Raw genomic sequence first — 16,759 nt, forward strand, 5'->3', positions numbered from 1 at the left:
CAATGAAACCGTGCTAGGAAACCACCCCGTTTGTCCAAGCTTGCATCATTCCTTAGGAGCACGGCAGGATCACCACATCAGTTTGGAAGACAGTTTGGGTCAGTACGTGGCCAAAACCATCACCTCATTGGCTGTCGATGATGTCATGCCCATGCATTAATCCCCAGTGACTGCAGGTTTAACATCACACATATCACCACATCATCTACATAACGACAATGAATGCGAGTCTTAGAGGAAATTACTGAAGCAGAGGATAAAGCAACTTGTTGAAACAGGGAAAGTAGCACCTCTTAAACGATTATTTCCAGCTTTTTTTTTTTTTTTTGGTCAAAGTGAAGTTGGTGGGGTCAGGAAATAACACATGCCTCACTGAAAGGAGCAGGTATTGCTACAGCTCTATTTTAAAGAAAGTAAATCTTCAAGATCTCCCACTCAGAAAGGTAAAAGTGCCAGTGGTGAGAAACCAGCTTATCTGGGAAATAAAAGTATTTCAGGAGCTATAAAATCGGTAGCTGAAATTGAAAACGTTTTTAAAAAGGAAAAAAAAATTAAAAAGTAAGAGCGATATCTACAAAGCAAGCTTGTCCGATTGCCAGTGACATCCTTATCACCGGAGTAGCTATGGCAGTAAATGAATTACATGCACGCACGCTAGTACATAGGTATATTTAAACGTAACACAAATACTTGAAGTGTTACGGACTGTCACTCAGTCACACTCCCAATGCCAGAGCTTGCCCAGCCCACAGGGTTCGATACAGACGTACTTGAAAGCGCAAACATCCCAGGCGCTTGCCGGCAAGGGGGGTCCGCCCGGTGCCGGGCTGCGCGGAGGGGAGCCGGCTGCCTCCCGGCTGGGGCAGCCCGCCGGACCCAGGCGGCCGCTCCGGGAACAGATAAGTCGCTGCTCTCCACCGCGCTCCTGATAACTGCACTCCCAAACGCAAGTTACATGGCAGATTAAGCCATGCTGCTCCCCGCGCAGCTGCCTCCCGCCCCCCCCCCCCCCCCCCCCCCCCCGGCGCGGGTCGCCCCTCCAGCCCGCCCGGGACGCGCAGCGCCGAGCACCGGCCCGGGCAGCCGGAGGGGACCCCCGGCTCGGCAGCCCGACCCCGCACTTCCCCGCGCCCCGGCCCCAGCTCTGCTCCCCCGGTACGGCTTACCTGGCCACCGTCTCGTCCGAGGAGATGCTGCGCGGAAGCGCGACGGAGGCAGGAGCACGCGTGTCGGGAAGGGGGGGGGGATCATCCACGGGAGAGCGGGGAGCGCACCCGGCTTTCAAGCTGCGAGGAGGATGCTCCGCGCAGCCTCCCGCACGTAGCGGCGCATCGCCCAAAGTGGCTTTGGAGCTCCCCTCCCACTCCTCCTCTTCAGAGACAGGGGGAGGAAGCATCAGCGTTACGGCTTTTCTTTCTCTCCCACCTCCGCGGGGCTCCTCGCTCCCTCCCTTCACTTCTCCCCTAGTACATGACTCCACCGCGCACGTTAAGTGCGGAGCTGGAACTGTTTGGGCAAAGTGCCCTCTCCTCCCTCCGCCCCGGGCGGGGAGGCTGCTGCAGGGGAAGATTGCACTGCCTTCCGGAGGCAGAGCCGCACGCCCTGCTCAGCCCGGGCTTTTAACTGCCTGGCAGAGCCCTGACCTTGTTTTAGCATCCGAGCGGTCGCTGCTCAGCCGAGGGAAGAGGAAGGAGACGTCTCTTCAGCCTCGCAGCCGGGCCAGAGTTCGCAGCATCTTTTGGAGACGGCCGCAACTTGAGAAGGGTGCAGAGGGTCAGGGCCGCAAGCTCCCCCCGCCTCTTACCGCGTATCTGGTCTCTGCTGCCCCGTACACCACAGTCCTACGGGTTATCAATAAATTATCCCGTTCAAAAATGTAGTTTAAATGGAAAATGTGAAAGATGGTGTTTCACCGACTACAAAGCCGGGGTCACTTCGACAGGCTTTCCAGCAGCCACTGGGAAACGGATTCTGTTTCTTGCTCTGCCGCTGACTTTCCGTACAACCTTTATCAACTCACTTCACACCCTCAGTTTCTCCTGTAGCCCTGGTGCTTGCTTAAACAGGGATGTCCAACTATGTGCTTCAGTGGGAGTCAGGCATTTAAACGTCTATAGATATTAGTCCCATTTCCGTGAGAGAGGGCAGTGTCTCACCGTAAGTGACCGTAGAGCTCGGTGCAACGGTAGGCTGACCTTGGCTGCATTCCCTAAATGCTGTTGTGATGCAAATCATCATCATCCTGGACAAACGTTCCTTAAATTGGAAGAACCACTGAAAATATGCCTTGTGGAACAGGGCAGGCTACTTTTATCACAGGAAATCACTCATCAGCTACTGATTTGGAATTGCACGTTGCCTTTCAAGATGTCCATGTGCGACTTTTCTAGTGCACATGTGAAAAACAGGAAAAGTCTCAGTAGCTTTCACACCACAGTTCACTGTAAATTAATAATACAGTAGCAGACTCTCACATCTTGGATAAATTCATTTAGCCTGACAGAAAGGGTCCAAACCCCCAGCCCTAGCTCTCCCTCATCTCATGTCAGCACAACTCAGCTATGCCCTTTTAATCAACAGCAGCTACAATACAGTCAAAATAGGAGGGAACAAGCCCACAGCATCAGATCACATTTCTCCATCTCATTCCTTATGTGTGGAGCTACCACCTTCTTGCCTGTTGCCCCTGACACTTAACATCCCTCCAGCCCTCCAGACCTCTAGCCAGCCTAGAAAAGGGGACAGAGAAAAGGCAGAGAAAGGAAGGAGCTCCAAGCTTGCACAAAGGATTGTGAGAAGTAGGTCTGGGGAAAAGGGAGAGAACTGGATATACTGGTGGGAAAGGGAAAGATTTAGAGGACAGGAGGCACAAATCAGCAGGAAAAAGGTCTTGTCTTGCTGCCTGGGGAACAATTTGTTGAAAGCAGGCTAGCCCAGACATCAGACAGGGATTACATAGGATCAACAGCCCCCGGTACGTGTGGACGGAGCAGTTCGCCTGCCGTGGGTGCTCTTACAACCGGGCTGCTGAGCCGCAGGAGGCAGGAGTTCACTGCTCTCCCCCACCTGGTGCTATCCTGCGCTCGCATTTCCCTCCCCAACCACCTCTATCTCGGGCCTGTCTCTTAGACTCAGTTTTCCCATCCAGACAATGGAGACAGCCACATTTCTTGTGCAGGGCTGCTGTCAAAATGAATTAAGTGATGTCCAAAGAGTACTTTGAAATGCAGATATTAGGCTCGCTAGTTTTAATGCCTCCAAAGCGGTCTCCAGATATCTCTAAATCCTTAAGATATCCCTGATCAATTCCTGTTTTACAGATGAGGAAGCCGAGCAGAGGGACGGATGCTTTAGTCCATCTCTTTTATGTCGGGCTCTGCGGGTCCCCCTGACCTTGCCATGGCTCAGGATCCCAGTTGCTGGCCCGCAGTGACTGAGTCCCATCCAAAGCCGCATTTTGCTGGCGACATAGAACAAGCATCATACATGCCGTGTATCCACACCTGATTACTAGCCCCCTATAAAGCTATTTCCTTTGACAAGTTAATGCCTAGGTTTGAGCTCCCGTCCCCTCCCCTCCCGCAATCTGGTGTTACATGCATATTTCTGGCATCCGCTGTGCCCTGCAGGACCCCCCCCCCAGAAAGTGTGTGCAGTGTGGGGCTGAACTAAATCTCTCCCTGTATTTTCCTCGCCTTCGTAGGTGTACTGGGAAGGAGCAGGACGCAGGAGCTTCTAGTCCCCAGGCCTGTGATCAAATTATCTCTCCCTCTGTCACACATCCTAATCATCACAGCTGGCGGTCATGCCAACAATATTAACGCTGCTGAGTAGCTTTCCGTTTTGCAATTAGCAAGGTTTTCCGCTTCCCTCAAATAAAAAATAGGCTTGTGCTACTTAACGCTGCATAAATGATACAGATACATTCAAGGCCCATGTTACTGTCTTGTTGAGATGAACCAACATTATAAGTGCTGCAGATATTTTAAATCTTTTGAAGATTACAATGGTTACAAAGCTCATTATTTCTAAACATGTTTATCCTTCCTCTCTGTTTTGTTTGCAAAATTAGGCAATGCACAGTTTAAATAAACAACTATTGTACTATTAAACATTGATTAAAGAAAAGGGTTCCATTTAAATTATTAAGTGGTAAGATAAAAAGCATCCCTTCTCTTTTGTACGCCACTTTATTCAGAAGTCAAACTTCTGTAGTCTCACTGAATGCTAATGAATAGCATAATAATGCACAAGGGCAAGAGGGGGCTGAGTAATTAAAAACAGAGGCCAGGAATCAAAGGGCTTGAAATACACTTACCAAAATAATTCAATTATACATTAGAAACCTGGGATAATCAAGACACATCCCACAGTTTCATTCATCACTATGCCCCAATTTAATATCTATACTGGTTTGCTGTACACAGGGAGCAACAACTGGGACTTTCATGTGTGATGCTTCGGCTGAAGAGACAAAGGCAACGTGCACTCAGGTCCCATTCTCATCATGCCGCACCTTGGAAATGGCTTCACTTGACTGAGTATATTCTCAGTTAAACTGATTTAGGGAACTATTTTTAGCCACAAGCTATTTCTGTATTGGTTGTATATTCCTTTTCTCCGTAGCTTTGCAATTAATTAATACAAATCTCCACACCCACCATTTTAGCTTCCCTATAAATCCGTCTCCCACCTCTCTCCTCGGCTTCACCTCTTCTTGTGGTTTCGGGCTTTCCTGGTTATCCACAAAAACCTCTGCCAAGCAAAGCAGCAGGTAGGTTCATTCAGCAAACCGTGCATTTAGCTGGGATATGGCATCAGGCGTCTCTGAGGTTTTCAGGCAACACAAGCTGCGTCAAAAAATCCTGATGTAGCTTTGCAATGTCACCTCTCTTACGGGCCAAGGAGTCCCAGTGCAGCTTCTAGTCTCCAGGATGGCAAATGAGGAGGGGGGACTGTGCATTTCAAGGAAATTCCAGTGCCGCGTGATAAAACAAGGAAAAAAGAGCCAGTCTGACCTCGTTCAGTGGTTTTGGAGATCAGCGGAGGATTTATGTGATTTTGCTTTGTGCAGTCTTGATGCAATAAGCAATGATCAAACCTAGTCCCATTAGCACCGGTAACAGCTTCATGGAGGAAACTCCAAGTGATGTATTGTCAGGAACCATGGAAAAAACAGAAAGAGTGAACAGAAGTTTCCAGCTGACAAAGGATAGCACTGTCGTTCAAAAAGTTTGCAGATGCGTAAGTTGTTCCCTCCCTTCTGGCACATAATTAAGGCAACGACAGGTGAAAACTGTTGGAAACAACCAATTTCAGCAAAAAAATCCGGAATTTCAGCAAAACTAACACTCAATTGTGTATCAGCTTCCTGAGGAATCAGAGTCTGAGTGTCTTATTAGAATTTTTAAAGGTTTAAGCCTAGAGACTACTAGTTGTCTCTAATGAGCACAGAAGTCAAACAAAATACTGCTGTGCTTCACAAGCTGAGAGGAGCCTGTAGGCCAACATAGGTCGCAACATTAAACGATAAAAAAAGGGAAACAAGAATCTCGGGTCAAGTTTTCCAAAACTAGGGGTCTTAATTAAAATGAAGGTTATGACTTTAGCAGATGGGTGCCGTTTTGTATAGTCCCAGCTATTACCGAGATTTGCTGCATCTTCAATTTAGAACAAAACAAAACACTGCATGACAATAGAGCAAGCGAGCGTGCTTTAGCCAGGGTATGACAGCGGCAAATGTGGATGTCCCCAACTTCCCCAGCCCTATCAGCTACATTTGCCTCAACCAGAAATAAAGCTCCTTTTGAGCTTCCCCAAAAGAAGATGTACATTCACTTGTGAAAAAGGAGATCGTTAAGACAAACAAACCAGCCTGTAATGTGAGCTGGAGCAGCGTTTGCCAAAGGGCGAGAGGGGAAGGTACAAGTTAAGACAGATATGATTTCAACATACAGTGAAGCAGAGAGCAAAATGCCTGTTTCCCCCATTTCTCTAATGAGGAATTCATTTTTAGAAGAGAAGATGCTACCGTGCATGCTGCTTGATTTTGCAGAGGGATTGACTGGAAGGGGGGAGCTATAACCAAGGGCAGAGCCTGAGCTACACGGGAGCCCCACTGCTCAATATTTGTTTCCCAAATTTGGTGATGAAATACTCTAATAGATATCTTAGCGACATCCTTCTCCGAGAAACAGTCTGGGGCAGTAATTCTAACAGGACAAGTCAGCTGTAATGAATCTCTTTCCTCGCGCAGATGGGGCCTCACTTTACTCACATGCATAGCTTCTTCCACTTCCTAAGACTACACGGAGACAAGAGCAAGTAGCTCTGGCCTCTTACGCTTGCCTGCCTTAAACAATATACTGGCAATCAATAAATGAACTTCATTTTTTTTTAAATATGCAATTACATGAAATAGATTATAGAAGTGACAAAATCCAGAACAGCTCCACAAACACAGAGCTGGGCTCTGATTTCTATCTGTATGAGATCAAAGTAGCGTAGTTGCTCATTTACAGCTCAAAGCTGCATTATTTTCCCTAACTCAGGCTGTATTGCTAGTCGACTGAACTCGGTACAGCAGAAATATCAAGCCATCTTGATATTCCTTCCACAGTAAACAACGATTTACAAAGGAGGGGGGAAAATCTCCCTTCCCCTCCCTCTTTCAATTCATTAAGTTCAACTGTGATAACCAGTGAGGCATACAGGAAAGGGTTAGGTATCTCTGCCTCTGAATATTTAATTCAGGACCAAATGTAATGCACAGCATCCTTATACCCTTGGGAGTTCAGCAGCCAATATACCAATGAATATATCCTGACAATAGTGATATTTTCTGCACTTTGGAGGCATGAGTGACATTTGCTCACCACATATGTTACATCGGATGCTGAGGTCTACACTTGTGAGAAATTAATCAGAATCCATCTGTTTCCTTCTCATCCCGGACAATTTCATTACAACTTAACCAAAGATTATAGGATTCCCATGTCTGTGTCCCCAGCCCCCAGCCCAGTCTTGGTGTTTCCATACTGAACGATTAAAGCTGCTTAGTTTAAGTAAGGTCAGGAACAATCTTCCTTCCTGTAGGGAAAGGCATAAGGCTCATGAGCAGGGTCCAATATCTGCTCTAAATTACATGTAGGTAAATCCAGAATACCCCTATTGAACCAAAGGGGGTTTAGATTTATCGTGGAGCAGGATCTGGACCTTGATCATTCGATGCATATTTCTGGTGGCTGATTTTGATTGGTATCAGGCTCGAGATGGCACAAAGTCACTCTGCAGGTCCTCTGTTACGTTTTCATTTACCTCTCCAGCGGGTGAGCAAAGGGATGGCTCAGCCTTCCTACGGGGCTAGGAGATATTGTGCTACTGTTGGGAAAAGAAAGTGCTCTGTCTTAAAATACTCCCTGTGCCTACACGTGCAGCTTAGCAAATTCTTTCCTTATTTCTTATTTGCTAGTACTTTGTTAGTTTGATGTAATAGCAAGGGAGAACTGGACATAAAGACTGCTCGGACGCAGCTGATTTATAATACCAAATATTGCACGATGATGGATGAATTTGCTTAAAAGTGGGTTTTTCTAAGAGTTCTTTGGATGAGGCACAAATGGCACAAAAAAACCCAACCCAAAACCAAAGCATAAATATCAGTGGGAATCTGGTACTCGATTGCTAGGTAACAGTTGCAGCCAAGCCTGTTAACATCAGATTTCCTGAATGACAGAGGAGCCAAAGCTATGAACCAAAAAGTGAGGTTTCCATTACAGAAGCTATCAACAGAGAGACACCGAATGGGGGGGCTGGGAAAGCCCATTGGCGAGGGAAACGTGCTCCTGCGATAAGGAGGGGCTGCGAGGCAGCTGTAGCACCCAGGGTCTGCATGTCGAAGAGGATACAAAGGGATCAAGACTGCAGGCCGGCTGCCGCTGCACGGACAGAAGCAGGGGCTGCGCTGCCAACCCAGCGCGGGAGATGGCAGGTCGCAGCCCCTCTGGCAGGTCCCTTTTTAGAGGAGCAGGATCTCCTGTACCTGCAACCTGAAGTCTTTCAGGCACTTACCCGTGAGTGCTTTTGCTGCTCAGCCTGAGTGAAGGAGGGTACTTGGAGACGTGAGGTTTCCCACCAGCTTCGGCAGGACCGCTCACCTCTTCCAGTTGTGGCTGGAAATGAAGCACAGTGCGACTCGAGGTCCAGACCCCGGCCCGTGAGATGGCAGAAAGCAGGCACTGGTCCCGCTGAGCATCGAGCTGCTGGGCAGGAGCAGCAGGACCCCAACAGGGATAGGTTAATGCGGTTGCCCTAAACTAGGCAAACATCCCCCAGTACTGCGGCTTCACGGGGACCAGCCCCAAAACCTGAGCATGGTGGCGGTGGAAGAGGAAGGAGGCAATCAAGCGAAGCTGCGCAGGAACGGCTAGAAGGAGCAGCTGTAAGCAATAGGTTGTGGCAATGAGATTTGTCTGCAAGCAAAGAAATTCATCCAACAGTGGGGAGGTGGAAGCCGAAGGCAGATGAGATCTGCAAAGCAAAACGCCATTCAGCCAGCCTGAGATGGGAAACCGCACGAAGCTCCCTGACCCCGTTCGGAGCCGTGCTGCCTTCCCCACTTCTCACAGCTATTATTCCAGCTGACTTGCAGATACCCGACAGTTATTTTTGAAATGAAGGTGCATTCAGATCAGGCTGTCACAGCCTGTCTTTTCAATCATGAGTTACTTGATCAGATGCTTTTTTGCTGTAAGAGAATCACCAGGGCTTTAAACAGGACCTACATTCTAGCTCCAGTGCTGGATACTTCCTTGACAGAAAGATATTGACACATTGGGAGATAGCTATAAAAGAAAAGGAAGATCTTGCATAAATTAACTTATGCTATTTATAGACATGGAGAGCAGTCTATCCATGGGACCATCTGCTAATCTATGTCCCATGGCAATTAAAGTCAACGTTTCACCATATCTTCTCCATCAAGGGCTGAGATTATGCACTGTACTCTTTTTTTTGTATAACACCGACCTCACATCTGTGCTGTTTAGTGTCTCTCGCCAACTTTCCATAACACTTCCCATATCCAGTCTCTGAGTGCCTGCTACAAGAAAGGAAGAACTCAAACTGTTTATTTTTATTACTATGAGGTCAAGGGGCCAGTAGGTGACAAAGGCTCTAGTTATTTCATTGATTCTCAATAACTTTTCTGTTTTAATAAAAAAGAAAACAGACATTATGCAGTAAATTAATGAATTTATAGATTAGATACAGAGCCGAGTTCATACAGTTAAATCTTTCCAGTGCTCCTTGTTATAAACATCCCACATACATTTTCAGAAGCAACTTACGGTTTTGGACACTATGTTTTTAAGCATCCAACCCAAGATGCTTTCCAAAATTATCAAAAACCTGTGAGCAGACCTCTTGCCATCTCATTTTTTCAAGGAAAGCTGGAAGCCTAAAAAGTATGGCATCCAAACTTTTTGCTTTAGAAAACAGGTAAAGACAAAAACCAACTGTATTTAATGTATAGCTTGCCCATATTATAGATACTAGAGAATTTTCTGAAGTAACTTAAAAGCTTGAGTCCTACTGCCTTGTTCTGTATCTTTTTATACACAATACGTTTTTACTACTCTATGTAATTTTAATAATTTACACTGGCACCATCATTTTAGCAACTGCATTCACTACATTTACCAACAGGAATTACTATAAAAGCAAGGAAGAAAATACAGAGGATTCGATTAGCAGGAAGATTTGCCAGAAAGGCAGCCTTACAGCAGGACTGAAGGACTCCTGCTCAGGTGAAAGATACTATTTTACAGAAATGGAACGCAGGGATACACGTTTCATGGCCACTAATACATTTGGTTAAATAAATAAAAAAAAATTAAAGGCTTTTTAGCTGGTATGTTGATCAATCACATAAATAACATCTCAAGCAGTGCTCCACCTCTGTCATAGTTGATATTACAAAAAGCTTCTTTTTTCCAGATATGTGGGGATGTGTGTGTGAGAGAGAGAAAGAATTTGAAATGTTAAGCTGTGACACAACCAAATATTAACCATTTTGGTCTGAAACTTATTATTACAGTCACAAGACAATTAGAAGTTATGTGAGCACAGAGATGATACCCAAACTTTTGCTGCCTGAGCCACCCTGCATGGGAACAATCCTCTCCCTGATCTCCCTTCCCCTTCCAGCCTCCCCAAAACTTTCCTCTCTCTGGTTTCCACTTTCCAACACAAGATACAAAAACTCTGAGAATGAAGGTGCTGAGGATGAGCTTTACAACCATGACTGTCTTCCCAAAGGTCTAAACACTCTGCTGAAAACCTAAAGGTTCTTATGCAAAGTCCTAGAGAAGAAAAACTGCTGTAATCATAGAATCGTTTAGGTTGGAAAAGACCTTTAAGATTTTCCCCAAGCCTGTAGCGCTGCATGGGGTTGTTGTGACCCAAGTGCAGGACCTGGCACTGAGCCTTGTTGAACCTCATACAACTGGCCTCGGCCCATCGATCCAGCCTGTCCAGATCCCTCTGTAGGGCCTTCCTACCCTGTCGTGGTTTAACTTCAGCCAGCAACTGAGCACCACACAGCCGCTCGCTCACTCTCCCTGCCCCCCCAGTGGGATGGGGGAGAGAATCGGAAGAGTAGAAGTGAGAAAAATTCATGGGTTGAGATAAAAACAGTTTAATAATTGAAATAAAATAAAATAGTAATAATAATAATGATAATAAAAGAATATACGAAGCAAGTGATGCACAGTGCAATTGCTCACCACCCGCTGACCGATGCCCAGCCAGTCCCCGAGCAGCGGCCCCCCCGGCCAGCTTTCCCCAGTTTCTGTACTGAGTATGATGTCCCATGGTATGGAATGTCCCTTTGGCCAGTCGGGGTCAGCTGTCCTGGCTGTGCCCCCTCCCAGCTTCTTGTGCACCTCCAGCCCTCTCAGTCGGTAGAGCACGGGGAGCTGAAAAGTCCTTGACTAGTGTAAGCACTGCTCAGCAACAACTAAAACATCGGTGTGTTATCAACATTGTTCTCATCCTAAATCCAAAACACAGCACTGTACCAGCTACTGGGAAGGAAATTAACTCTATCCCAGCTGAAACCAGGACATACCCTCAAGCAGTTCAACACTCCCACCCAACTTGGTGTCATGTACAAACTTACTGAGGGTGCACTTGATCCCCTCGTCCAGATCATTGATAAAGATACTGTACAGAACTGGCCCCAATACTGAGCCCTGGGGAACACCCAAGACTCCGAGAACAACTGGCCTCACTATTAAAGACTGAGGCAAAGGCGGCATTAAGTACCTCAGCCTTTTCCTCCTCCTTTGTCACTGTGTTTCCCCCCGCATCCAATAAAGGATGGAGATTCTCCTTAGCCCTCCTTTGGTTGCTAATGTATTTATAGAAACATTTTTTATTGTCTTTTACGGCAGTAGCCAGACTAAGTTCTAGTTGGGCTTTGGCCCTTCTAATTTTCTCCCTGCATAACCCCACGACATCCTTGCAGTCCTCCTGAGTGGCCTGCCCCTTCTTCCAAAGGTCATAAACCCTCCTTTTTTTTGCCGAGATCCAGCCAAAGCTCTCTGGTCATCCAGGCCGGTCGTCTCCCCTGCCAGCTCATCTTTTGGCACGTGATACAACAGACCATTACTGACTACGGATGTAACATGTACAAAGTATACCAGGGCATAGATGTATTTGTGGAGAGGTTTTAATGCCATTGTTGTCCATTTTTGCACATTAAAACCCACAAAGAGATTTATTTAGAGCATTAAATCATTTCATTTCACTTTGGGTAGATTTTTAACTATTAAAATATTCATCATGCACTCCAAGAATCTCTATACCAAGTATTTTTTTTTTATAACCTTTTAAATAGCTTCTTTAAAATACTTTCAGGTGTACATATTGCTCTTAAAAAAATACTGAAAATAAGAGCTTATTGTAAAACACCAAAGAGAAATGAGGCATCAGGCACTGCTGAGACCAGCGCCCATCAGCAGTGGCCTCTGACCACAATACAACAAAGGGGTGGATCCCATGAAATTCCGTGCTCAGTGTAAACAGAAAGTGCATTTTTTCCAAGCTGAAAGTTTTCAGAGTGAAAGTTCTTGGAGCTTCACATAAGTAGATGTAACTTGCTATTGCCAATAAGGCTGGGGGTGGAAAAAAAAGCTTCTGTAAAGGGAATATTTGTGTCAAAACCTCCCTTTTAGATTTCCCTTCAGATGGACAATATTTTTTGTAAGACGGATGGCTGGCACCGAGAAAAAAAATCACTATTTTCTGTTTGAAAATTTCCCCCTCCTCTTGTTACCCTCTGACTGACAGGATACCCCTGGCTCTGAAACGATGCTCGGTAGCAACCAGCCCTCTCGGCTTGCAGGCAGGGTGCCGGACACAGCGCTGGTGCTGCTGCTCTCCCCCCTTGCACCGCGTACCCTAAAACAAATCTGGGCCTCCGACTTTCTCGGGCACAGCCAGGCGGAGAGCTGCACGTAACTCCTACTCTAGGTAGCCTGACGTAGTCGGTACTGATCAGCCCAAGCTGCATTTGTCAGAGGCAATTACAGAGCTGCCTCGTCCGAAGGGAATATCATATGGCGATGCGTGAGGTGCCGTCCCCGTGGCCGGCTGGCCTCACGCACTTGTCAGAGGGGGCAGGAGGGGCCACGTGCCAGCAAAGGGGATCTCTTCCCCACGGTGCCACGGGATGAAAGGCACAGGCACTACAGTCATTGTGCAAGCAGCAATAGCTGGGACTGTAGCTGACAAGCTCACCCCGGCACGGGTTTCCTGACCAAAAGATCAGCAGCACCATGGAGGCTCGGCCCACCTCGTCCTGCAGCTTTTCAGCACGGTGGCGGATCAAGCATCTTCCGCCTGGAAAGACACTTTGGATGGAGCCTCTGACAGAGACCGAGGCCAGGGCTGGCTCGGATGCCTTCACACCCCAGTGATGTGGCTGCTCCTCACCCTGCAGCCTCCTCAGCTGGAGATGCTGAATGTGATCAAACACAGTTTGGCAGCTGTAAAGCTCAGTTACAAACTGCCTGGGAGGAGACTACCCACAGTTTCAAGAACATTTCTTTCAATCTGGGGAGAAGCAGAGACCTCCCCTCTCCTCCCCGCGAAGCCTCTGCTTTATGCACGGAGCCAACCTCATTCTCGAATACCAGAATTTGAACCATTATGTTCCTCTCTATATTCCTTCATGTGATTTAACTTCTTCCACGCAGAAAAAAAATTACTTTAACTGTCCTTCCTTCTGTCTCTTCTCACAGAGGAAGGAGTCAAAGAGCGAGGCACAAACCTGAAAAATTATACCAAGCTTTTACTGACTGCTTTGGCATCTCCTCCACGAGCTTTCTGGCCACCACGGCTCCTTGGAGGACAACGGTAGGCAGCATCTTCAGGCTATTTCATACAGAATTTGTGCCATTGCTTCTCCGTCCAAAGGGGTTTCATTCTGTATCTATATAAATGTAGAAAGCAGAAGAGGCTGTTTACCATTGATGGTCTCCAGGGAGTAAGGGATGTGCTTGTACATAGTTATTCCACCTGTTTTGTTTTCTCTCCCAGACACCGAGATTAATGTAAAAAGGCAAGTAAGACTGCATTTGTAGACACTGACTACATTATTACTGAACACAGAACGTAACACTGAACGTCTGGGTCATTTAAAAGGTGACATGCATTTGTGAGAAAGTGCATTTAGTTTATTTATGGACAGAGAGACACACTGGATTCACTATATCATAGGCTTTCCCAAGCAAAAGCTCCAGTCAAGGTAGAGTAAGCGAAGACATCTCGCAGCTGGGGAGGAAGCTTGTTCTTTTTCAACAAATTGCTGGTTATACGGCATATTAGGTATCATTAATGGACTAAACTTCTACTGAAACATGACCTGCTATTTCCGCAAGCAAGTCTCTTACCTTTACCACATTTATTTCCTACAAACTCTTTGATTTTCATTTAATGTCTATCTAAAAGGCTAAAGACGCAGGCACTCCACTCAGTTGCATTGACATTATCTTTTAATTAGCAGAGGTCACTTAATGCTTTTAGTACAATCAACAGTTGCTTTCTTTCTTTCCCTGATCAACTGCAAGAGCATCACAGTTAATGCAGACTGATTAAAACTTGAAAACCCTTTAGCATAAAAGTATCTCAGGACAAATATAATCAAGCCACTGCATGTAGATCATTTTCCTTGACAGCTTTGATTGCCACTCCATTAGTGTGTGACTGATCATCGCTGCGCAGTATCATTTTCTAGAAAACACCCTGATTTGCGCAGCACCGCCAGGTCGCAGGAAGAACTGCTCAGGGTCTGTGGGTAAATGGCCTCTCTCCTATCGTGGGTCTCACCAGAGGATTGACAAAGCTGTGGGTGAAATCAATCCCCAGGGCTATCTCCAGCTGCATGTGTTTGCCATCCTTTTAGTGCTTCCAAAACCTTGTCTCAGGAGAAGGAAAACTAAAATTAGGGTTCACATGTGATTGGTGTTATTAAATAAAGCTCACACTGGAGAGACAACCACAACTTGCTGCTCGGCATTGCAGCTGAATGCACATATAAAAAAATGTGACCAACCGTATAACGTCTCACAAGTATCAGTCGGTTTCCTCACACACAGATGAAGCTGGGATCCTTGCTTGATTTCAGTGGAGAAAGACCTATCGGGTGGTTGGTGGCGAGAGATTTGCCGAAGTGAATGAGTGTTTTGGGAGCAGGGACCGTGTTCAATTCAAGAGGGTGGCAGGTCTTCTCACTCCAGAGTCACCTGCCCTTTTAAGAGACAGATTTTAAAAGCTAAAGGCAAACAGACAGCGCTACTGTCTCCAATACCTAATAGTTTTGTTAATCCTTATCCTTTTGACCCATACACAAAGAAAATTATTCCAGGAAGCCAACGGTAAGAACTCCTTTATAATCCCTGTATTATATCTGCTACTGAGTTTGCAAAATCAGTAAAATGAAAAGAGCTCTTACTACGCCCATTACAAATTAACGAAGGCTTCTTATTCTTGGTAGCTCTTTATTGCTAGACAAGGAGCATATGTCAGAAAACATATGGCAAACAACAAAACCAGGATGAACCAGACCAAAAAAAAAAAAAAAAAATAGAGCAAGCATTTCTATTTAAAAAACAATTACATAAAGCTCCCTTGGAATGGCCATATACATCCACGAACCAGCCGTTTTCATCCCCTGTGCTGCATTTAGGTTATGAAAGGATTTAGTTTCCCAAGGAAAGAATTTGAGACATAAGGAATGCAGGACAATTTTGAATTAAACAGCATGACTATGGTAACATCTGCAACAGATTGGGTGCCCTAAACACAGTACAGGAGATAACAGTCGTCTGATCGATGGTTTGGTAAATAATTTCTCCTACCTCAAGGGTCATTACATCTTCAGCTCTTTCTGTCATTTGTGATTCCACTGAGGGGCTGAAGAATAAAGTCCCTACAGGTGCTTATGGTGCAAGTGAGCAGCTATAAATAACATCCCCGCATTCGGCTGCACAGGACAAGAAACCTCATTCGCATCCTGATGTTCCTTCCTTAGACGCCAACTTCCAGCCCTACAGATCTCGGCATCTCCCGACATCGAGTCTGGCAGGCAGTGGCTAAGCAGCAAAATGAGCCATTAGGGAAAAGGTTTTGTGCTTTCCTGCATCCCAAAACCTCCATAATCCCCTCCTGAGAGAAACGGGGAGTTGGGGTGGGGGGGAAAATCCCACCAAGTGGCACGTTCCCAAACCTGTGAATCAGCAGAAAAATCTTCCTCTCCAGTCCTAAAGTTTGAACCCATTAGGTGGGGGATAACATCAGCCAAGAGCAGGTCCCCACTGCGGGGGTAACACTCGCACCTCTTCCCCCCACGCTGCCGATGGGTGTTTGCTCCAGCAAAGCGGAGCACGAGGCTCCCTCCAACTGCCCAGCCGTGAGCTGTTTGCAGTTCACTGCCCTGGGAGCAGCACTCTGCGGCTCTGTTGCAGACCGACGTGTGTTAAAATAAACGAGTAGGTCTGTGGCTGAGGACTGCGTTTCCATTACTGGGGAAAAGATTTAAGACTGGGGCCGGTGCAGTAGCGTTCTCCCTGCTGGTCCCTGGACAGGCGCGGGCTCGGCGCTGCCTGCGTAAGGTACCGGCACAAAGAGGAGTTCAAGCACGAGGCCGTGAGGGAATCTTATTGTATGGGTGCTGGTTTTTTGGAGAGTGCCAAAAAGAAGAGGGTCATCTTAACTAAAGAGAAGGGGGAGGAAAAAAAAAAAAACCAAAACAGTGAGATTTAGTATACAAAGGTATTAAAACTAAAAAAAGCTGAGGAGAAGGCAAGGGGGCACTTCGATCAGGCAGGCAGAGCTAGACACGTAAGCAAGGCACAGAGATCTCATGGGACAAGGTTAGGACAGAAGTGACAGCTGGTCTGAAGAAAGAGCATTTTAAGACCCAAAACCCTGTCAGGAAAACCCAGCCCTGAGGCCGATAGAGAAGTTCAATAAAAATGGGCAGGCAGAAAAAGGACGCGAGATACATAAATACATGCTTATTCAATAAAGCAAGAAATGGAACGGCAAAATTGAGCAAACAAGGCTGCCCGGTGACGGGAGACAGCCTGATTTATTTGCCTTGCTGAAACACAGCAGCGTGGAAAACACAGCGGGGAAACTGTGTTGTCTCAGTAGGAATTATTCAGCAAAGGAGGGTTAGGTCATGGCTAGAGCA

The sequence above is a fragment of the Aptenodytes patagonicus genome, chromosome 8 (assembly GCF_965638725.1).
Source record: "Aptenodytes patagonicus chromosome 8, bAptPat1.pri.cur, whole genome shotgun sequence".
Classification (NCBI taxonomy): domain Eukaryota; kingdom Metazoa; phylum Chordata; class Aves; order Sphenisciformes; family Spheniscidae; genus Aptenodytes; species Aptenodytes patagonicus.